Genomic DNA, 23878 nt, shown 5'->3' on the forward strand with positions numbered 1-23878 from the left:
TTATCACCAGATCGCTGAGACCTTCCGTAGATTGATTTTGTGGAACCTTACGGAACCCTGTCTCTTTTTCCCCTCCACAATCTGTATTCATTAAATGTTTGCATCGAAGGTGCTGTCAAAGTTTAGCACAGCGGGCAACAAACCCCTTGCCCCAAGGAAACATCAAATTAATAAAAGTCATGATCGCGGAAGAGAGTCTGTTAACTTCGTCACGTTGCGACACTGTCCGCTCATATGCCTGTTTTACTTCATCAATCAATAATACGACACTTTAGATGTAAAGAAAATGTCACTAAGCGGCAGAATCAGGTTACAAGAGGGGGATTAATCCCACACTAACAGTTGTACTTGTTACAGGAAGAATGATACATCGTCGTCAGTAGTATGGAGGGCTTGGAAAAGATGTATCCTGCCTCCTCAGCGTGTACGGTGACATGCAGGCGATAAAAGCTCGATTACAATGCAGCTTCTAGTCGCCACTTCAGTTATCAAAAAATAATAAAAAATTTTGTAATCATCGGTCGCTGGATTGTGGAATTTTCTGAGTGACGTAATGTTTCTGACTAGCTCCGGTCAGACTAATTAAAGAAAACTATTGTTAATTTGAAATGAAATATTTGAAGAAAGGTAGGGATATACGTTGCTCATGCTTGTAACGTTTATTTAACGAAAGTATTTGGTCGTTCTTATTGGTGGTGGTCATCTGAATGATAGTAAAGGAAACTAGCTTCCTCGGATCGCTGGACAACAAGCAAATCGTATTAATGAATTTTATTACAAAAGGAAATGATTACAATACTTAACTTAGTGTTAAACAGATGTATCGCTAGCAAAGGGCGACAGGCAAAATAAACAATGTTCTTCAGTATATACAATTCCTAATTCGCTGGTCTTGAAGAGCATAATCTGGGTGTGTGTGTGGGCCGCGACCAGTCGACGCGGCGCTTATGCCTTCGTATAGAGGGCGCTGTCGTCGTGTTGTCGTGCTGAAGCCTTCTTCACAGCACTTTCTGCTCTCTCGTTTCCTACTGGCATGCCGGTGTTTTTCTTTACGCCGTAAGAAATAGGTTTGGAGAATAGTACAGAGTGCTATGTTTATTTTATGGGAAGTATAATTACGAGAACAGGAACTGTGGCATAATCAATGCCCACACCGTGGCGCCTGCAGCTGCGTTGCCGTGGTCTTTACGTCATACAGCCAACTGCCGGCACGCCCCACTTCTGCGCAGCTCTGCACAGCTGTACAGCGCAGGCGCGGGCCTCACACACTGTGTGCCTCGTCACTGTTATGTCAATCTCGGCCGGCGTCCTCCCGAAAAATAGTTACGTGAGGCCGTGCCGCCAATCATAACAGGACACGACAGGCGGACTCGGCTACGGTGGGCATATTCTTCCGCCACTCGCCCTATATAGCCGCATACGCCGCCACGCCTGGCAGCATCTCCGGCGGTAATTCGTTGGAATACCGCCCTTCTATTTGTGCTTTCACGGCACCAATCGAAGTGATAGGTGTTCCAGGTGCCAGCCAGCCAGCCAGCCAGCCAACGTGCAGCGGTCCAGCCAGCGTCAGTCCTCGCCAGCAGCAGTCACCGCCAGCAGCCAGCAGCCTGCAGCCAGAAGCCAGCAGCGGTCTACGCCAGCAGCCAGCAGCGGTCTACGCCAGCAGCCAGCGGCGTCCCCGCCAGCGATACGCAGCGGTCTTCGCCGGCCCCGGCCAGCATCCAGCAGCTACCAGTGGTCCCCGCCGCCACCGGTCCCCGCCGCCAGCGATCCCAGCTGCCCCCACCAGCTGCCAGCAGCAGCGGCAGCAGCAGAGGCGTCCCCGCCAGCCAGCGGCAGCAGAGTGGGGCTTAGGCCCCAGTCTCCTTCGTCCTTCTCCGTCCCTTTCTCCTCTGTGTCTTTCGTCGCCCTGCCAGTCTCTCGTTTGCTCCTTTGTCTCGTACTGTGGTTTTTTTTTCCCCTTATCATAATGTCAACCCCCACCACCTCTTCTACAGCCACCACCACTGCCATTATCTACACCTACCCCTCCGCTGCTGCCACCACTATCACGTGGTGTGCCGCTTCACTCCCCCCTCAGTCAATCCCACCACTCCTCACTCTCTCATCTCCCTCCCTATTTGTTGCCCCACCCCCAGCTCCTCCCTCCCGCGCCTCCTCTGATCCCTTCCCTCCACTCCCTCCCTCTGCTCCTGCCGTTTCTGCGGCCCCCGCCAGGGTAGTCGCCCAGCGGGCTACGGCCCACGCTCTACTCTCCCCTTCACCTTCGTCATCGTCATCGTCTTCACCGTCACCTTCGCCATCACCCTCACCGTCTCTGGCGCCGCCTCCAGCCCCGGGAACTGCCGCTCCCCACCACATTCCAGTTGTTCCCATCCCCCACACCTCCTCTGCCGCCGTCAAGCGCCCCAGTGGCACCCCTACCTCCTCTGCTCCCAAAAAGGCTCCGCCTCGTCCCCCTTCTCCCACCCATGATGCCATGGATGTCTCCCCGCCTGTCCCTGCCCCATCATCCTCCTCCTCTACCCCCTCCTCCTACTGCTACCTCCTCTCCCATCCTGATCCCTCCCTTCTTGAAGCCCGGAACCTCATCCTCTTCCTTCGCCAGCATTGTCCTGGTGCCCCCATCTCCCTCCTCACTCCTCGCCGTGATTCGGTGCTCATTTCCTCCCCCAGCCCTACCCTCCACCCAGGCCTCCTTTCCCGCATCCCTGTCACCCGCTTTGGCCCTCATGCCTCCCTCACCCCAGCTCCTTCCCCCCCTCCCTCCCGCCAACCCCAACCCACGTGTCGCCCGCCGACCCTCACCGCCGTGATCACTGGGCTCAGTCCGGTGATCACGGAGGAGAAGGTGTTGGCAGAGCTTCAGGCCCATCCCCATCAGGAGGTGCGTGCGGTTCGTCACATCCACAACACTGCCAGCCCCACCCGCCTTATGTGGGTTTTCTCTGAGCACGCCCCCTCCATAGACTGTCTCCTGAAGGAGGGTGCCCTCCTTTTTAACCAATGTTACAAAGTCGACCCCTCCCGTTCCCCTCCTCAATCCCTCCGCTGCCAAAGGTGCTTGCGGGATAATGCGCACCCAACATCTGAGTGCTGCGAGGCCCCCACCTGCCCGCACTGTAACCAAGCCCACTTTTTATGGCAGTGCCCCAATCTCCAGTGCCCCCCTCCTGTAATACCTGTAACCTCCCTCATCCCACCTACTCCCAGAAGTGTAAGGCCCGACACCCTCCTACCGCTCCCGAACTCACCGTTCCCGTCCACCCTCTGGATGCGCTACCCCTCCCGGCAACTCCCTTCGTCCACCCCCTACCGCTGAGGACATCATCAGATTCCTCACCATCGTCCTTCAGAATGTCCACCCTTTTCAGTGCCCGCACGCACTCCAACAGATCTCCCTCGCCGCCCATTCCATTTTCCAGCTCAAAATGTACGCCACCTACTCCAACAACCAGGCCCATTTCACCTTCTCCCGTCTTGACACCATCGTTTAAATCCCTATCATGGCGCGACAGCACCGTATACTTTTCAACAACATACGCTCCCTTCCCGCCAACAAGAACCTCTTTCTGCACACCCTTGTCACCCACCGCGTGGATGCCTTCCTCCTCAATGAAACCTTCCTGTGACCCCACCACACAGTCCACACTTCGCCCTACCTCGTCCACTGCTCCGATAATCCCCTCCCGATTGCACGTGGCGAAGTTGCCATTGGGCACCATCGCCAGATCCCCGTTCGGCTCCAACCTCTCCTTCCCAAACCCACTGAAAACCTGATCCTTAGTCTCTTCTTCCCCGGCCTTACCGCTACCTGCGCCACCATCTACACTCCTGGAAATTGAAATAAGAACACCGTGAATTCATTGTCCCAGGAAGGGGAAACTTTATTGACACATTCCTGGGGTCAGATACATCACATGATCACACTGACAGAACCACAGGCACATAGACACAGGCAACATAGCATGCACAATGTCGGCACTAGTACAGTGTATATCCACCTTTCGCAGCAATGCAGGCTGCTATTCTCCCATGGAGACGATCGTAGAGATGCTGGATGTAGTCCTGTGGAACGGCTTGCCATGCCATTTCCACCTGGCGCCTCAGTTGGACCAGCGTTCGTGCTGGACGTGCAGACCGCGTGAGACGACGCTTCATCCAGTCCCAAACATGCTCAATGGGGGACAGATCCGGAGTTCTTGCTGGCCAGGGTAGTTGACATACACCTTCAAGAGCACGTTGGGTGGCACGGGATACATGCGGACGTGCATTGTCCTGTTGGAACAGCAAGTTCCCTTGCCGGTCTAGGAATGGTAGAACGATGGGTTCGATGACGGGGTTGGATGTACCGCGCACTATTCAGTGTCCCCTCGACGATCACCAGTGGTGTACGGCCAGTGTAGGAGATTGCTCCCCACACCATGATGCCGGGTGTTGGCCCTGTGTGCCTCGGTCGTATGCAGTCCTGATTGTGGCGCTCACCTGCACGGCGCCAAACACGAATACGACCATCATTGGCACCAAGGCAGAAGCGACTCTCATCGCTGAAGACGACACGTCTCCATTCGTCCCTCCATTCACGCTTGTCGCGACACCGCTGGAGGCGGGCTGCACGATGTTGGGGCGTGAGCGGAAGACGGCCTAACGGTGTGCGGAACCGTAGCCCAGCTTCATGGAGACGGTTGCGAATGGTCCTCGCCGATACCCCACGAGCAACAGTGTCCCTAATTTGCTGGGAAGTGGCGGTGCGGTCCCCTACAGCACTGCGTAGGATCCTACGGTGTTGGCGTGCATCCGTGCGTCGCTGCGGTCCGGTCCCAGGTCGACGGGCACGTGCACCTTCCGCCAACCACTGGCGACAATATCGATGTACTGTGGATACCTCACGCCCCACGTGTCGAGCAATTCGGCGGTACGTCCACCCGGCCTCCCGCATGCCCACTATATGCCCTCGCTCAAAGTCCGTCAACTGCACATACGGTTCACGTCCACGCTGTCGCGGCATGCTACCAGTGTTAAAGACTGCGATGGAGCTCCGTATGCCACGGCAAACTGGCTGACACTGACGGCGGCGGTGCACAAATTTTGCGCAGCTAGCGCCATTCGACGGCCAACACCGCGGTTCCTGGTGTGTCCGCTGTGCCGTGCGTGTGATCATTGCTTGTACAGCCCTCTCGCAGTGTCCGGAGCAAGTATGGTTTGTCTGACACACTGGTGTCAATGTGTTCTTTTTTCCATTTCCAGGAGTGTATGTCCACCCCAACGCTCCTATTCCCGTCGACTTCCTCTCCCACATCGATCGTACCTTCTCCTCCTACGTGATCGCCGCCGACCTCAACACCCATAGTCGTTCCGCTGCCCAGTTACGGCGGTGGCATCGGTTCCTCTCCACCCTTCAAGGCGACCTCATCCCCATCCCACAGCACACCCGCCCCAAATCCAACTCCACTCCCGATGTTATTCTCTCCTCCCCCAACCTCCTTGGTCGCATAACGGTGGATGTCCTGGAGCCTATTGGTAGTGACTATCTGCCTGTCCTCCTCACCGTTTCAGACGGACGTCGCCCCCGACCCGACCCTTGTAATGACCCTCCCCCTAAGTACGTCGATGACTATTCCCGTGCCAACTGGACTGCCTACCGGGATACCCTCTCCACTCAGGTCGATAGCCACCATTTCACCTACCAGCACCCCAATGATATCACCCACGCTGCCTCCTTTCTCCAGCAGACCTTGTCTGAGGCCGTGGAGGCCCACGTCCCTACTGTCGCCATCCACCCCCTTTGTGCTACCTTACCCCCACAGGCCGTCCTCCGCCTCCATGCATCCTGCCATCTCTACCGTGCCTTCCTCCACACGTGTGACCCGGACACACTACGACGCCACCGGCAACTCCAGCGACACATTCGTAATTTGCTCGCGGCTAAGAAACGCTGGGACTGGCGCCAGACATGCACCCATTTAAATATTACCCTACCTATCAACTCGTCCAAGTTCTGGTCAGCCTTCCGTCGCCTTACCGGAACTAAACCCTCCGCCTACTATCTTCTTCTCCATGATGATCACCCCTTCCCTGACACCCTCAGTAAGTCCAATCACTTTGCCTCCTACCTCTCTGATGTATTTTCCATACCCGATGATCCCCAGTTCGATTACTCCCTCTTCCCGGATGTCCGCGATCGAACTGACACCTCTGTCCCTCCCCTCGCTCCTGGTTTCCAGTACTTGGACAACATTGCACACACGGAACTCAATGCCACTATCACTACACAGGATCTCATTGCTACACTCCGCACAAAACGCACCACCGCTCCTGGTCATGATCATGTCACCTACCGTCACCTTCCTGAAGCTCCTGTTTCTTTCCTCTCCACCCTGGCCAGGCTCTACAATGTAGTCCTGTCTACCGGTTACTACCCCGACCTGTGGAAAACCTCCTGTATCCTCATGTTCCTAAAACCTGGCAAACTGCCGTCCGCTGTCTCCTCCTATTGTCCCATCAGCCTTACCTCCGTCTGCAGCAAGGTCCTGGAATCTATCCTCACCCGACGCATCCACCAGCATCTCCGCCAGCACCGCCTCCTTTCCATTACCCAGTGTGGCTTTCGGCCGTCCTTGTCTTCCGACGACCTTCTCCTTCACCTTACTCATCTCCTTTCTGACCAGCTTAATTCCCGTCGCTCCGCATTCTTCCTCTCCCTGGACCTCGAACGAGCTTATGACCGCGTATGGCATTCCGGTCTCCTCTTCAAGCTCCAAACCTTCACCCTTCCCATCAACTACGTCCATCTGATCGGCTCCTTTCTCTCCCGCCGTCCTTCCTATGTCACCATCCACAACACAGATTCCTACACCTTTTTCCCCTCTGCCGGTGTGCCCAAAGGCTCCGTCCTCTCCCCCCTTCTGTACCTTTTGTACACGGCGGACATGCCGCAGCCGTCACCCCCTGTCCACCTTCTCAAGTTTGCCGATGACACCGCCTTCCTTGCCCTTGCCCCCACCCTGCAGCGCTCCCAACACCTTCTCCAATCCCATTTTGACCGGTTCACCGCTTGGTGCAACCAGTGGTTGCTCAAGGTCAATCCCTCCAAAACCCAGGCGATCATTGTAGGCAAAACCACCCCTTCCTTCCGCTTCCTTGATTTCTATCTCACCATCTATGGCCATTCTATCGCCCTCACTCCCACCCTTCAGTACCTTGGCGTCACCCTCGACTGTCGCCTCTCCTGGATTCCCCACCTCCGGACAATCCAAGCCAAGGCACGCTCCCGCCTCAGTCTCCTCAAGCTCCTCTCCGACCGTACGTGGGGTCTGGACCCCTCCACCATCAAACACACCTATAAATCCCTCATCTGCCCTATCCTTTGTTATGCCCATCTGGCTTGGATCTCTGCCCCCCCCTACCTTTTACAAATCCATCTCCCCTCCCCCACGTGGCTCCTCTACGATCTCATCCCCTTCCCCCACCTTCTCCTTTTCCTTGAAAGGATACAGATCCTGTACACCTCCCGTAAACTCGATCCTCCTCACCTGCTCATCTCCCCGATCCTCTCCCACCCCCGCCTGCTGCTGCGCCTGTATTCCCACGTCCCACTCGGTCTCCATCTCTCCACCCTCCTTACCCTCTCCCGAGGTGGCTTCCGCCAGCTCCCCCTCCCTGATGATGTCCTCCTCCCTTCCATATACCCCTCCTATCAACTTTGATCCTCCCCCCACTTCCTGTTTCCTTTCCTTTAGGCACCCTCCCTCCCTCCTCCCTCCTCTTTCCTTTTTCCCCCGTCCCCCTTCCTCCGCCCCTCATCCCCCGGGCTTCCCCTCCCCCTTCCTCCCACCCCCACTGTCCCCTGCCCATGGCATCTCTGCTCTCCCCTCTCCCTCTCCCATTCCCCTTCCTCCAGGTCCCCGGACTCGCACACGCTCAGTGAACATTCGCGCGCCAGAGATCGTCGCCATCAGTGTCTCGTGTGTGTGCCTTCGTCTGTGTTTAGTGTTCTTTCGTCGTCACGCCTCCACTGTTCACGTGTGCCGTCGCAGTCGTCCGTGTTATGTGCGCCGTGTCAACAAGTGTTAGTGTTTTTTTCGTCCAGTGTGAACGGCTTCATGTTTCTTGTTTTTGTATCTACATTTTTGCCCGCCGTTTTTATTGTATTGTTTGTGTCACCTATCTGTCATCTTATTGTACCACTTAAGGCTGATGAGCGGCGTAATATGCTGCTGACAGCCCTCCTTGTATGGGGCGCTTAAAATTACAATAAAGAAAAAAAAAAACACGCCTGGCAGTCTCGTGTCGGGCTACCTACTTGGTACGTCGACGTCACACCCAGGAACGACGCTATACTGTGCTACGACTGTTTACCACACCGGACTTGGACTCTGCAGCCCAGTCGATGCTCTTGATCAATCACCAAGTTGTGTTAGTATTGTGGAACTGTTCGCAATAAACAGAATTTGGAACTAACGCCAGTCGTTATTTGTTGTTTCTCCAATTACGGTTACAACGGGAACCATACTCATTCTTTTGAATTTCTGTAAACTTCCAGGACTATGTAATTTAGATTCTGCGAATGAAAGAACTTACTTAAGTATACAGTGAGATTTACATCCTGGGCCAAAGACAGTATCAATTGAACATCCATTCCGTATATTCAGGGATTTGAATATTAGACTGCAGAGAGACAGCGCTGAATAATTCTTTTGGCGTCCGTGAATAGATGTGTGGAAACAAATACAGTTAATTAATCCCAGTCCCCAAATAACAGAAGTGCCAAAGCATTTATAAATAATTGTTTATCGCTCCGATAGTTACGGGTGTCTAGGAGGCCAAAAGACGAGATGCACACTTTTATTAGATTTTTTCAGACAATAAGAAACTGGGCTTTTTTCAGCATCTTATATGAGTTCCACAAACGCTGTTTTCTTAAAAGTTGACGAAAGATACGTTTTCGACTGTTACTTATGTACGTGTAAGATACAACTATTCAAAGAAAATGGTGCTGGTGAAACGATCAAGGTATTTGGCTACGGAGCAGGAAACCTTTGCAGGATTCCCTCTTGCATTCTGAAGTTTCTTATGCGTACTTCTTCGTTTCGAAATTCCTAGGCGTAGGAGGGTTAATAAGGTACGCAAATCATTAGGAAATAATAACAACGTAAGCAAATAAATTTGTACCGTGTTATGTATCCTCAATTTCCTTCGAACAGCTAGAGTACTTGTCATGTAAGCATTCGGAAAAAAAGTTGTGGCATCAAGAACATTTAAAGAATGAAATCTTCTCGCAATACAACGGTCTTTCCGAAGACTCGGAGGAAAGCAAACTTGTTTAGCATTTTTGAATATTTCATTTTTCAGCAAATACACTCCTGGAAATGGAAAAAAGAACACATTGACACCGGTGTGTCAGACCCACCATACTTGCTCCGGACACTGCAAGAGGGCTGTACAAGCAATGATCACACGCACAGCACAGCGGACATACCAGGAACCGCGGTGTTGGCCGTCGAATGGCGCTAGCTGCGCAGCATTTGTGCACCGCCGCCGTCAGTGTCAGCCAGTTTGCCGTGGCATACGGAGCTCTCTTTAACACTGGTAGCATGCCGCGACAGCGTGGACGTGAACCGTATGTGCAGTTGACGGACTTTGAGCGAGGGCGTATAGTGGGCATGCAGAAGGCCGGGTGGACGTACCGCCGAATTGCTCAACACGTGGGGCGTGAGGTCTCCACAGTACATCGATGTTGTCGCCAGTGGTCGGCGGAAGGTGCACGTGCCCGTCGACCTGGGACCGGACCGCAGCGACGCACGGATGCACGCCAAGACCGTAGGATCCTACGCAGTGCCGTAGGGGACCGCACCGCCACTTCCCAGCAAATTAGGGACACTGTTGCTCCTGGGGTATCGGCGAGGACCATTCGCAACCGTCTCCACGAAGCTGGGCTACGGTCCCGCACACCGTTAGGCCGTCTTCCGCTCACGCCCCAACATCGTGCAGCCCGCCTCCAGTGGTGTCGCGACAGGCGTGAATGGAGGGACGAATGGAGACGTGTCGTCTTCAGCGATGAGAGTCGCTTCTGCCTTGGTGCCAATGATGGTCGTATGCGTGTTTGGCGCCGTGCAGGTGAGCGCCACAGTCAGGACTGCATACGACCGAGGCACACAGGGCCAACACCCGGCATCATGGTGTGGGGAGCGATCTCCTACACTGGCCGTACACCACTGGTGATCGTCGAGGGGACACTGAATAGTGCACGGTACATCCAAATCCCATCGTTCTACCATTCCTAGACCGGCAAGGGAACTTGCTGTTCCAACAGGACAATGCACGTCCGCATGTATCCCGTGCCACCCAACGTGCTCTAGAAGGTGTAAGTCAACTACCCTGGCCAGCAAGATCTCCGGATCTGTCCCCCATTGAGCATGTTTGGTACTGGATGAAGCGTCGTCTCACGTGCTCTGCACGTCCAGCACGAACGCTGGTCCAACTGAGGCGCCAGGTGGAAATGGCATGGCAAGCCGTTCCACAGGACTACATCCAGCATCTCTACGATCGTCTCCATGGGAGAATAGCAGCCTGCATTGCTGCGAAAGGTGGATATACACTGTACTAGTGCCGACATTGTGCATGCTCTGTTGCCTGTGTCTATGTGCCTGTAGTTCTGTCAGTGTGATCATGTGATGTATCTGACCCCAGGAATGTGTCAATAAAGTTTCCCCTTCCTGGGACAATGAATTCACGGTGTTCTTATTTCAATTTCCAGGAGTGTAGTTTGCATGCTTACCACTCATACGATAACATTGTGTGAAGCATTGGTGCTGGAAGCTTACGCTGTGAATCATTATTGCATCTACTCGGTTTTGTAATTCCATTTCTGTTTCCAGCAGCTGAATGTAATTTTTAAGTCTCGAAATAAAGTTTATAACTTGGCGATAAAAATAAATATCGCACAGCTGGCGCACACGTGTGGATTTAGGCGGTTTTACTTCTCCCGTGCAAGGCAAATGATCCTCGTCATCTAAACGGTCCAATCACACTGAAACTTCTTTATTTAAATGAGTGCGCCTGTACTTAAATTGTAGAATCAGTGAGAAGATGAAACTTCTACTTTATTTGATTCTGAAACAGCTGAGTAAAACTCAACATACTGAGCCTACTTTCTCTTTACTTTTTCTTATCATGTCAACAGTGACCACAACATTCTAGCGCAACGCAATCTGACTGCTCAAAAAAATTACAACCTGACTTCAAATAATTAATTCAGAAGAATAGCCCTGACTAAAAAGAAATCGTAACAATGACCTATACATTTTATTAAGCACTTATCTCACTAAATATTCATTACGCGAACTACTGCAATACAGCGAGCATCAATACTGCTAGCTAAATAAAAGATTCTAACTACTAAAGCCACTAACAACTAATAGGCATGTGGTTAGCAAAGGAAAGATTTTATTTCAAATAATGTATTATTTTACCTTAATAATATGACATCCAGTTCAAACACGAATATAAATTGTCATTGACATCTGTACAAAGGTATATAATCATGAATAATATTCAGTCTCCATGTCGAACATGTACAAATCGTTAACCTTCCCTAACACTTCAGACCTCCACCCTCCATCAATGCTAAATTCTCACATTTAACATCCATCACTGCTGGCAGTTCACCTCCAACTGCCCAACAGTACTTCCATCACTGCTGGCGACTAATTTCCAACTGCCCCACACTACTAACGATTAACTTCCAACAACGAGTCCAGCCAGCCACAGCGTCTTTTACAAAGAAAGCGCAGTCACAGAGTAATGCAAAGCGCTGCACAGCGCTGCCAACACAGAAGCAGCCCACTTACAACATAGATGTGACCACCACCTATGTTCGCCGTCAACGTGCGATAGCCATTTAAACATAGCATGTGGCAGCACCAACAGTGAAGGATATGTTAAGCGTTTCAGGAGGATGAGGAAAACACCGCAGTCGGCTGTCATAATGCGGGATGATCATTTGCTTTCGTGCCAAAGGTGGAAGCATTTCCGAAACAGTTAACTTTGTAAATTTCCCATGTACTGTCGTGGTTAAAGTATACCGAGCAGGGCAAAATGGAGATATCAGAAACCGGAGGCGACCCAACCGTGGTGCACGACGGGCCACAGATCAGAGGTGTGAACGACGGCTATGGAGATGTGTACGGGCAATTGGACGTACAACTGTCGGGCAGCTGACCTCCCAGGCGAACAAGGGGGCTACCAACAGTACCTCCTCAACGACCGTTCAGAAAACGTGTATTTGACGCCACAGGAGGCGCCTTGCTCATGCACCCACGCTGACTTCTGTTCATTAACGACGAAGGGTGCAATTCACAGGTATTACCGAAACTGGACGTCCGCTGAGAGGTAACAAGTAGCCATTTCAAATGAGTGGCGTTTTATGCTCGGTCGGACAGATGGTCGCTGGCGTGTACGGCCCTACATTGTCGGAAGGGTCAAGGCCGGAGGGGGAGAGAGTGTTCTGGTCTGGGAAATACTTTCATGGTATCCACTGTGTGATCTCCCAATTCTGGTAGGCACAGTGGATCAACACCGGTATGCATCTAATCTTGAGGACCATGTCCAGTCCTACATGCAGCTTGTTTTCTCCTCGTTACGGTGGTATCTACTAGTAGGACAATGCAACGTGTGGCACAGCTCGTAGCGTACGTACGCAGTTTGAAGAGCACCAGGATGAGTTTACCGTACTCCCATAGCCATCAGACACCACTGGATTTATACCAAATCGATGATCTGTGGGATCACCTCGATCGGGCTGTTCCCACCACGGATCCTCACCCGAGTAACAAACTTCAACTGTCCATGGCTCTAGAGTCGGCACAACTCCACGTCCCGGCTGGTCCCGGCGGAGGTTCGAGTCTTCCCTCGGGCATGGGTGTGTGTGTTTGTCCTTACGATAATTTAGGTTAAGTAGTGCGTAAGCTTGGGGAGTGATTACCTTAGCAGTCAAGTCCCATAGGATTTCACACCCACACTCAACTCCACGTCTCTGCCGGTAACTACCAGAACGTCCACAGTGCAAAAGGTGGTTATTAAAGCTTTCGGCACGGGGTCATGTTAGTGTGATTGGACCGTGTACAAACATGCTATTACACAGGACGGTGTTAGTTTGTCCACCCAATAAATACAAATCAGACGCACTTGTTGTCAGAAACTTGTAGTATTCACAAGGTATATTTTTTCAATTGTATTTGTCAATTTCTCAGACTTGGAGCTAGTGACGTAAACATTTTTTAACGATTCGCTTAAACGAATAACCTCTTCTATAACATGATGACCAAGTTAATAGATAGTTTCTTATAAGCATGGGAAAGCACTAGGCAACAATTTTCCATGCTCTGTAATGGGATACTACTCCACGTATGAGTGCGTTATTTTATGTACCGTTGGTTGGTTGGTTGGTTATTTGGGGGAAGAGACCAAACAGCGAGGCAGCGAGGTCATCGGTCTCATCGGATTACGGAAGGACAGGGAAGGAAGTCGGCCGTGCCCTTTCACAGGAACCATCCCGGCATTTGCCTGGAGCGATTTTGGGAAATCACGGAAAACCTAAATCAGGATGGCCGGACGCGGGATTGAACCGTCGTCCTCCCGAATGCGAGTCCAGTGTGCTAATTTATGTACCCTACGAACTGCGACAAGTGTTAGTTTTTCTCCTTTACGTGATAACGTGTGTCGAATGCTCGTCTTCGCTGCAATCTTACTCGAAGATGTTCTTATGCAACGTGGCTTAAAATCTTAATTCTGTACTAATCCAGGTCATTATTCCTCAGTGATTTAAGTAAATCACTGAGGATTCCTCTTGTTCCTCCTACCAGTTTCGATGCGGAAAAATAAAAATGAAAAAAAGCTGCAGAATTCAGCTGTTAATGGAAATGGGTTCTCTGTTTAATAACCGCCGGTCGAAGTGGCTGAACGGTTCTAGGCGCTATAGTCTGGAACCGCGAGACCCCTTCGGTCCAGGTTCGAATCCTGCCTCGGGCATGGATGTGTGTGATGTCCTTAGGTTAGTTAGGTTTAAGTAGTTCTAAGTTCTAGGGGACTGATGACCTGAGAAGTTAAGTCCCATAATGCTCAGAGCCATTTCAACCATTTTTTTATTTCCTATTCAGTTGTATTTGTGACAAGGTAAGCAGCGCTTAGATTTAACAGCGTGTACCGTACGGGTACATAAGCTGCATTTCTAGGAAAGTACGAGTTTTCGGGTCCCTATATGTTGATGAAAAATGCTCAGTTTTAAATTGCCTACTGATCCCGTCAATTTAGAGTCAATAGCGAGTCACGAATTTTTGGGTTAATTTCATTATAACCTGGGTTGTGGTTGGGGGGGGGGGGGGGGGAAGAGGCCTGGGCAAAAATATCTTACTCTTTCATTTTTAAGTTGTACGCAAGCGACTTCAAATATCAGCAGAACGTGTTGGCTGTATCTGAGGCCTTCCACTTGGAGAAGCGCTTCCCGGTGGCTCATTTGCAGACGAAGCAACGGCTTCAGTTGGCGCCTTCAGAAGAGCAACGCCACAGTATTTACGAGGCACTCAGTGCAAACTACGCCACGTCACCGCTGGCGGAACATTACTTCCAGTAGCGTCCTTCACACCACGCCACCCCGTGGTGCTGTCGACCAGCTAAGCAGCGGGTCGCCGCATATGAACAGAGGGTTCGTGACGTCATCGTAGCGGTAGCAGTAGCAGTAGCGGCAGCATCAAAACTGCTAACAGAAACAGCTTCAAGTGTTCGCTCAGGGTCTAAGTGCTGCACCGGCCTTCGTGAAAGCCCGGCTGCTGCAGAGATCGAATTTCGGTGGCGTCACGTGATGGGCCCTACACATACCAGCTTACTCTTCTTCTAGCGCTTATATACTATTGATTTTATAAATTCCATATGACTAATATTTCTCCTATGAACTCTGTAGTATTGAAATCACCCTTAGTAATTAAAAAAAGTTCAAACAAGGACAGGTTACTTAAAAATATTATAAAGTTATTAAAGTGTGAAAGTTTGAGGAAGGGTAAATCGAATCTATTTTTTGTTTAGAACTGGGAGTTAGTACTGTTTTATTTTCTAATTTGAGCGTTTTAAATTGTAATTTCATCGAGTGTGATTGAGTTCCTATGATGCGTCACCGTAGTTGACTCGTCTTGGGATCTACCTCATCAAACTGCTTCAGGAAAGTGCCCAATATAAGACACCATAGTGTTCTATAAATAAAAACAATATATTTACTTTACGATCCTACGAACTATTTACACATAACTCTTACAAAGATAATTAAAAATTATTGTAAAAAATTGCTTTCAAGAACAACAGAATTAACGAGTTGCCTAATTCGGGTTCCCTGTAAGAATAATCAAATTAACATCAAACAATTTTAGAGGAAGATATTAAATCAGAGGAAATATTCTAGTTTTAAAGTATTAGCATAATATACTGAAGAGCCAAAGAAAGTGGTACACCTGCCTAATATCATGTAGGGCCCTGGCGAGCAAGCAGAAGTGCCGCAACAGGACGTGGCATGGACTCGACTAATGTCTGAATTAGTGCCAGAGGGAATTGACGTCATGAACCGTGCAGGGCTGTCCATAAATCCGTAAGAGTCGGTGGGGTGGAGATCTTTTCTGTCAAGGCATTCCAGATATGCTCAGTAATGTTCATGTCTGGGGATTGTGGTGGCCAGCGGAAGCGTTTAACTAAAAAAGTGTTCCTGGAGCCACTCTGTAGCAATTCTGGACGTGTGGGGTGTCGCACAGTCCTGCTGAAATTGCCGAAGTCTGTCGGAATGCACAATAGACATTAATGGATGCAGGTGATCAGACAGGATGCTTACGTATGTGTCACCTGTCAGAGTCGTATCTAGACATATCAGAGATCCCACCTCAATCCAACTGTACACGCCCCACACCATTACAGAGCCTCCACCAGCTTGAACGGTCACCTGCTGATATGCAGCGTCCAAAGATTCATGAAGTTGTCTGCATACCGTCCACGTCCATTCTCTCGATACAGTTTGAAACGAGTCTCGTCCGACCAGGCAACATGTTTCCAGTCACCAGCAGTCCAATGTTGCTGCTGACGCGCCCAGTGGAGGCGTAAAGCTTTGTGCCGTGCAGTCATCAAGGGTACATGAGCGGGCCTTCGGCTCCGAAAGCCCATATCGATAATGTTTCGTTGAATGGTTCGCACGCTGACACTTGTTGATGGCCCACCTTTGAAATCTACAGCAATTTGCGGAAGGGTTGCACTTCTGTCACGTTGAACGATTCCATTCAGTCGTCGTCAGTCCCGTTCTTGCAGGGTCTTTTTCCGGCCGCATCGATATCGGGGATCTGATGTTTCACCGTATTCCTCATATTAAGTGCAAACTCGTGAAATCGTCGTACGGGAAAATTCCCACTTCCTCGCTACCTCGGAGATCGCAGCGTCATATTCTGTTTACATGTCTCTGTATTGGAATACGCAAGCCTATACTAGTTTCTTTAGCGCTTCAGTGTATAACAGTTGCAGATTTTAGTTATAATAAAAGATACAGAAAGATAATGAATATCACAATTAAATCGTTTAGCCACAAAAATCTCAGGTATGTCCTTTTGAGCACCACCACAAGTCACATAGACCCGCGGGAAGCGCACAATGCTCACAACCGAAAGTTTTCGTTTAGAATTCTCCGAAAATAGCTGTCACGTAACGCAGACTAATGACCATGTAGAAGAAGCTCCAATTGCTGAAGAGAACACGTTGTTTTCATCTTCAGTCCTTCATTCTTTTTCATTCTTCTCAAACATGAGACTATTTTGTACGGGCTCTTTGCGTTTTCTTATAGGCGCTACTGCTGATCAACAACTGCCTTTGTGTGCTGTTCACCTTCCCTGGGTTTATTAGACACTTCCAACTCTTATCATTCTGTATTCTCGTAGAAACGATGACCGTAGTGCTACATGCTTGCGTCCTTTCTTCGAAATCCTCTTTTCAACTTTTGGGAATAGGCGTGGTATCAAATAGGCTTATTTTAGAAGATGTGGAACCCTGAAGATCCTCTACTGTAGCCAATGACAGAGGAGCCCAAACGATCCGAGAATCCTGATGTCTGTTTTGGGTGAAACTCCGCAGTAACTTGTACCTTGCACACGTAAAATCGTTTTGTTTCTTTAATACATCTTCATAGAAAGGGATATTTTTTCCTCTTCAGTGTATTGGCCATCTGAGAGCAGCTTCAAGCTCAGGGAGTATGTGCCTGTTACTTCAAATCCATTGATTGCTATTTGGGCTGTTTGGCATCTAATATACTTTATTATACCCAAAGAGCTTTATTACATCGAAATCATTGACTGCTCGCTCATTGTGGATTAACTTATATTTGATTTCTTCGCTGTAGTAAACTCTGAGACAGTCCGTGACGGTTTTATCCAGCATTTGTAATTTTTGTCCGAGGAGGTGTCAGCGACGCAACAATAACGTGATCAGACCATTACTCTGTGTGAGGTCATACTGGACATCCAAGAATGACACTACAGTTATTTATTTTGTAGCACAGGCAAACTCGATGAAGCATCGAAACCACTAACAAGAACTGATATCATGAGCTGACATGTGATTAATTTATCTCTTGTGCCAGTTTAATACAGAAAGTTTCACTGTATTATACACTCCTGGAAATTGAAATAAGAGCACCGTGAATTCATTGTCCCAGGAAGGGGAAACTTTATTGACACATTCCTGGGGTCAGATACATCACATGATCACACTGACAGAACCACAGGCACATAGACACAGGCAACAGAGCATGCACAATGTCGGCACTAGTACAGTGTATATCCACCTTTCGCAGCAATGCAGGCTGCTATTCTCCCATGGAGACGATCGTAGAGATGCTGGATGTAGTCCTGTGGAACGGCTTGCCATGCCATTTCCACCTGGCGCCTCAGTTGGACCAGCGTTCGTGCTGGACGTGCAGACCGCGTGAGACGACGCTTCATCCAGTCCCAAACATGCTCAATGGGGGACAGATCCGGAGATCTTGCTGGCCAGGGTAGTTGACTTACACCTTCTAGAGCACGTTGGGTGGCACGGGATACATGCGGACGTGCATTGTCCTGTTGGAACAGCAAGTTCTCTTGCCGGTCTAGGAATGGTAGAACGATGGGTTCGATGACGGTTTGGATGTACCGTGCACTATTCAGTGTCCCCTCGACGATCACCAGTGGTGTACGGCCAGTGTAGGAGATCGCTCCCCACACCATGATGCCGGGTGTTGGCCCTGTGTGCCTCGGTCGTATGCAGTCCTGATTGTGGCGCTCACCTGCACGGCGCCAAACACGCATACGACCATCATTGGCACCAAGGCAGAAGCGACTCTCATCGCTGAAGACGACACGTCTCCATTCGTCCCTCCATTCACCCCTGTCGCGACACCACTGGAGGCGGGCTGCACGATGTTGGGGCGTGAGCGAAACACGGCCTAACGGTGTGCGGGACCGTAGCCCAGCTTCATGGAGACGGTTGCGAATGGTCCTCGCCGATACCCCAGGAGCAACAGTGTCCCTAATTTGCTGGGAAGTGGCGGTGCGGTCCCCTACGGCACTGCGTAGGATCCTACGGTCTTGGCGTGCATCCGTGCGTCGCTGCGGTCCGGTCCCAGGTCGACGGGCACGTGCACCTTCCGCCGACCACTGGCGACAACATCGATGCACTGTGGAGACCTCACGCCCCACGTGTTGAGCAATTCGGCGGTACGTCCACCCGGCCTCCCGCATGCCCACTATACGCCCTCGCTCAATGTCCGTCAACTGCACATACGGTTCACGTCCACGCTTTCGCGGCATGCCACCAGTGTTAAAGACTGCGATGGAGCTCCGTATGCCACGGCAAACTGGCTGACACTGACGGCGGCGGTGCACAAATGCTGCGCAGCTAGCGCCATTCGACGGCCAACACCGCGGTTCCTGGTGTGTCCGCTGTGCCGTGCGTGTGATCGTTGCTTGTACAGCCCTCTCGCAGTCCGGAGCAAGTATGGTGGGTCTGACACACCGGTGTCAATGTGTTCTTATTTCCATTTCCAGGAGTGTATTTTTGATCAAATTAGTCGTCAAGAGTTCGTTGCTTCTGCAGTCATTCAGTACGATCGTACTAACGTGTCATCCTAAAGTATTGTAATATTTGAGCACCTATACATACTATTTTTCTTGAACATTGATTAAATTAGTCGTCGAAGGCATATTTAAGGTCAGCGTACAGATGGAGAGTTTTTATGCATCGCAGTTTGGAATTACTTTCCTCGCCTGTTATTTACGTACCGTTCAGGTAGCACTGTATCATGTTTCAGTTCTTCTGGTACGAAGTTTGGAACATAAAGTATGAAATACACCATTTCACCGTATCGTCATTTTTATAAAGGGTTAAGTCAGCTGCTGAGGCATTGTTGGTAGATGCCATCGTGCCAAGGAAAAACTGACAGCATGTATGGTGGGTGAATTAGGTCCTAAAGGGTAGATGCTCACTTGTGTTGAGCCATTGTGCTTTCCAGAATAACGAGATCACCAAGAGAATGCCACGAAAACATTCACCAGAACGTAACGCTCCCTCCTCCGGCGTGGATACCATTGCTTTCAGACGTTTCACGCCATACGGGTTAAAGGCCATCTGCCTACGAAGCATAAAACATGATTCATCTCAAAAGGCTACCTGTCGTCATATACAGGGTGGTCCATTAATCGTGACCGGGCCAAATATCTCACGATACAAGCGTCCAACGAAAAACCTACAAAGAACGAAACTTGCCTAGCTTGAAGGGGGAAACCAGATGGCGCTATGGTTGACCCGGTACATGGCGCTGCCATAGATCGAATGGATATCAGCTGTGTTTTTTTAATAGGAAACCCCATTTTTTATTACATATTGGTGTAGTACGTAAAGAAATATGAATGTTTTGGTTGGACCACCTTTTTCGCATTGTAATAGATGGCACTGTAATAGTCACAAACATATGGCTCACAATTTTAGACGAACGGTTGGTAACAGGTAGGTTTTTTGAAATTAAATTAGAGAACGTAGGTACGTACTTCCAATGTGATACATGTACCTTTGTGAACTTATCATTTCTGAGAACGCATGCTGCTACAGCGTGAATACCTGTAAATACCACATTAATGCAATAAATGCTCAAAATGATGTCCGTCAACCTCAATGCATTTGGCAATACGTGTAACGATATTCCTTTCAACAGCGAGTAGTTCGCATGTTCGCACATGCATTGAAAATGCACTGACGCATATTGTCAGGCGTTTTCGGTGGATCATGATAGCAAATATCCTTCAACTTTTCCCACAGAAAGAAATCCAGGGACGTCAGATCCGGTGAAAGTGCGGACCATTGTATGGTGCTTCGACGACCAATCCACCTGTCACGAAATATGCTATTCAATACCGCTGCAACTGCACGCGAGCTATTTGCCGGACATGCATCATGTTGGAAGTACTTCGCCTTTCTGTCATGCAGTGAGACATCTTGTAGTGACATCGGTAGAACATTACGTAGAAAATCAGCATACATTGTACCATTTAGATTGCCATCGATAAAATGAGGGACATCTATCCTTCCTCCCATAATGCCGCACCATACATTAACCCGCCAAGGTCGCTGATGTTCCACCTGTCGCAGCCATCGTGGATTTTCCGTTGCCCAATAGTGCATATTATGCTGGTTTACGTTAGCGCTGTTGGTGAATGACGCTTTGTCGCTAAATAGAACGAGCTCAAGAAATCTATCATCGTCCCGTAATTTCTCTTGTGCCCAGTGGCAGAACCGTACACAACGTTCAAAGTTGTCGCCATGCAATTCCTGGTTTATAGAAATATGGTACGGGTGCAGTCGATGTTGATGTGGAATTCACAACACCGACGATTTTGAGATTCCCGATTCTCGCACAGTTTGCGTGCTACTGATGTGCGGATTAGCCGTGACAGCAGCTAAAACACCTGTTTGGGCATAATCATTAGTTGCAGGTCGTGGTTGACGTTTCACATGTTGTTGAAAACTTCTGTTTCCTCAAATAACTTAACTATCCGGCGAACAGTCAACACACTTGGATGATGTCGTCCAGGATAGCGAGCAGCATACATAGCACACGCCTGTTGGGCATTTTGATCACAATAGCCATACATTAACACGATATCGACCTTTTCCGCAATAGGTAAGCGGTCAATTTTAAGACGGGCAATGTATCACGATGCAAATACAGTCCGCACTGGAGGAATGTTACGTGATATCACGTAATTATACGTTTGTGACTACTACAGCGCCATCTATCACAAAGCGAAAAAAGTGGTCCAACTAAAACATTCATATTTCTTACCGTACTACACAAATATGTAATAAAAATGGGGGTTCCTATTTAAAAAAAAACGCACTTGATATCCGTCTGATCCATGGCGCTGCCAACCATAGCGCCATCTGGTTTCACCCTTCAAGCTAGACGAGTTTCGTTCTTTGTAGTTTTTTCGTTTGATGCTTATTTCGTGAGATGTTTGGCCCGGTCATTATCAATGGACCACCCTGTGTTATTATTATAGGCTTTCAACGTGCCTAAACAGCCATTTCTATTGTGGAATGTCATTTATGATGATAGGAAGTACGAACAACACAAAACCCAGACCCAGAGTAGAGGAAATCGCGACTCGGTCGGAAATCTAACCCAGGCATCTTCTGTTAGCAGTCGGCTGCGCTGACCGCGCAGCTATCCAGGTAGACCTGTCGCCCCTTAATGGAGGTCCAGTGGCGGTCCTGCCTTCGCCGATGAGAGTGAATGAAGCAGTTGCCAGCTGCGGACGGCCATACACAGCAAGGTTCGCTGAAGAGTGGGAGACACTTTGGTAGCGCCTTGGTTCATCTGGGCTGTCAGTTGCTCAACAGTTACACGTCTATTCCTCCACACACACCCCTGTCGTTTACCGATACCTCCTATGGCCTGTGGTGCACCACAGTTGCCTCGGCGCCGATTTTGGATCCAGGCCGGAGGAGAGATCGTTATATTCTAGGGAACGTTTTCGTGGCACTCCCTGGGTGATCTCAACATTCTGGAACGCACAATGGCTGAAATGAAGTATGCATTTTACAATGCACGATATACTTCAACTACGCGACAAACTTAGCAGTTTCGGAAATCTTTCCACCCTTGGTTGTGTTTGGGAATAAAGCCATTGGGGAGACTACGGCAAGAAAACGGTTTTCTCGTGTAAAGTAGGATCGTTTTGACTTTAGTCGTTCTCCACATTCAAGGAGACCTTAAAGTATGATGACCGTTTAAACGCGTTAATACAGAGTGATCCACGCCGGTGTACTCTAGAAATGACAAATGTGATGAACTATGATCAATTCACCAACAAGCGACATTTGCATGCAATGGGGAAGGTTCAAAAATAGGGCGTATGAGTACCACGGCATGCTGCTAAGTCAAAATCACGAAACTCAGCGGGTGGTCTTAGGTGCGGTTCTACTTGTTCGTCATCAACTGGCACGTGAACAAAACGAACAATCATTTCGTTATTGGTGAGGAAAACTGGTGTCTTTACGCTAAGAAAGATAAAGAAAGAAATACTTGAGCCTAAAGAAAGCAAGACCTCCTTGTATAAAGACCTGCGCGTATCCGCAACAGATAATGTTAAGCATCTGGTGGAACAGCGACGGTGTGGTGTACTACGAATTGCTTCCCCGAAGTGTATCCATCACTGCTGAGATTTGTTGTCAACAACTGAGACGTCTTGCAGGCGCAATCCAAGAACAACGATCAGGATGGCTGCATGAAGTGATGCTACTCCACGATAACGCTAGCCTGTATTCAGCTAAATTGCCAAAAAGCACTGTACAGGAGTTAGGTTGTATAGTCATTCCACATCTACACTATTTACCTCATCTTGCGCCCTCAGATTTTGGACTTTTCCGCTCTATGTTCAACACTAATCAAGGAACTACACTCCTGGAAATTGAAATAAGAACACCGTGAATTCATTGTCTCAGGAAGGGGAAACCTTATTCACACATTCCTGGGGTCAGATACATCACATGATCACACTGACAGAACCACAGGCACATAGACACAGGCAACAGAGCATGCACAATGTCGGCACTAGTACAGTGTATATCCACCTTTCGCAGCAATGCAGGCTGCTATTCTCCCATGGAGACGATCGTAGAGATGCTGGATGTAGTCCTGTGGAACGGCTTGCCATGCCATTTCCACCTGGCGCCTCAGTTGGACCAGCGTTCGTGCTGGACGTGCAGACCGCGTGAGACGACGCTTCATCCAGTCCCAAACTTGCTCAATGGGGGACAGATCCGGAGATCTTGCTGGCCAGGGTAGTTGACTTACACCTTCTAGAGCACGTTGGGTGGCACGGGATACATGCGGACGTGCATTGTCCTTTTGGAACAGCAAGTTCCCTTGCTGGTCTAGGAATGGTAGAACGATGGGTTCGATGACGGTTTGGATGTACCGTGCACTATTCAGTGTCCCCTCGACGATCACCAGTGGTGTACGGCCAGTGTAGGAGATCGCTCCCCACACCATGATGCCGGGTGTTGGCCCTGTGTGCCTCGGTCGTATGCAGTCCTGATTGTGGCGCTCACCTGCACGGCGCCAAACACGCATACGACCATCATTGGCACCAAGGCAGAAGCGACTCTCATCGCTGAAGACGACACGTCTCCATTCGTCCCTCCATTCACGCCTGTCGCGACACCACTGGAGGCGGGCTGCACGATGTTGGGGCGTGAGCGGAAGACGGCCTAACGGTGTGCGGGACCGTAGCCCAGCTTCATGGAGACGGTTGCGAATGGTCCACGCCGA

The sequence above is a fragment of the Schistocerca cancellata genome, chromosome 8, assembly GCF_023864275.1.
Source record: "Schistocerca cancellata isolate TAMUIC-IGC-003103 chromosome 8, iqSchCanc2.1, whole genome shotgun sequence".
NCBI classification, from domain to species: domain Eukaryota; kingdom Metazoa; phylum Arthropoda; class Insecta; order Orthoptera; family Acrididae; genus Schistocerca; species Schistocerca cancellata.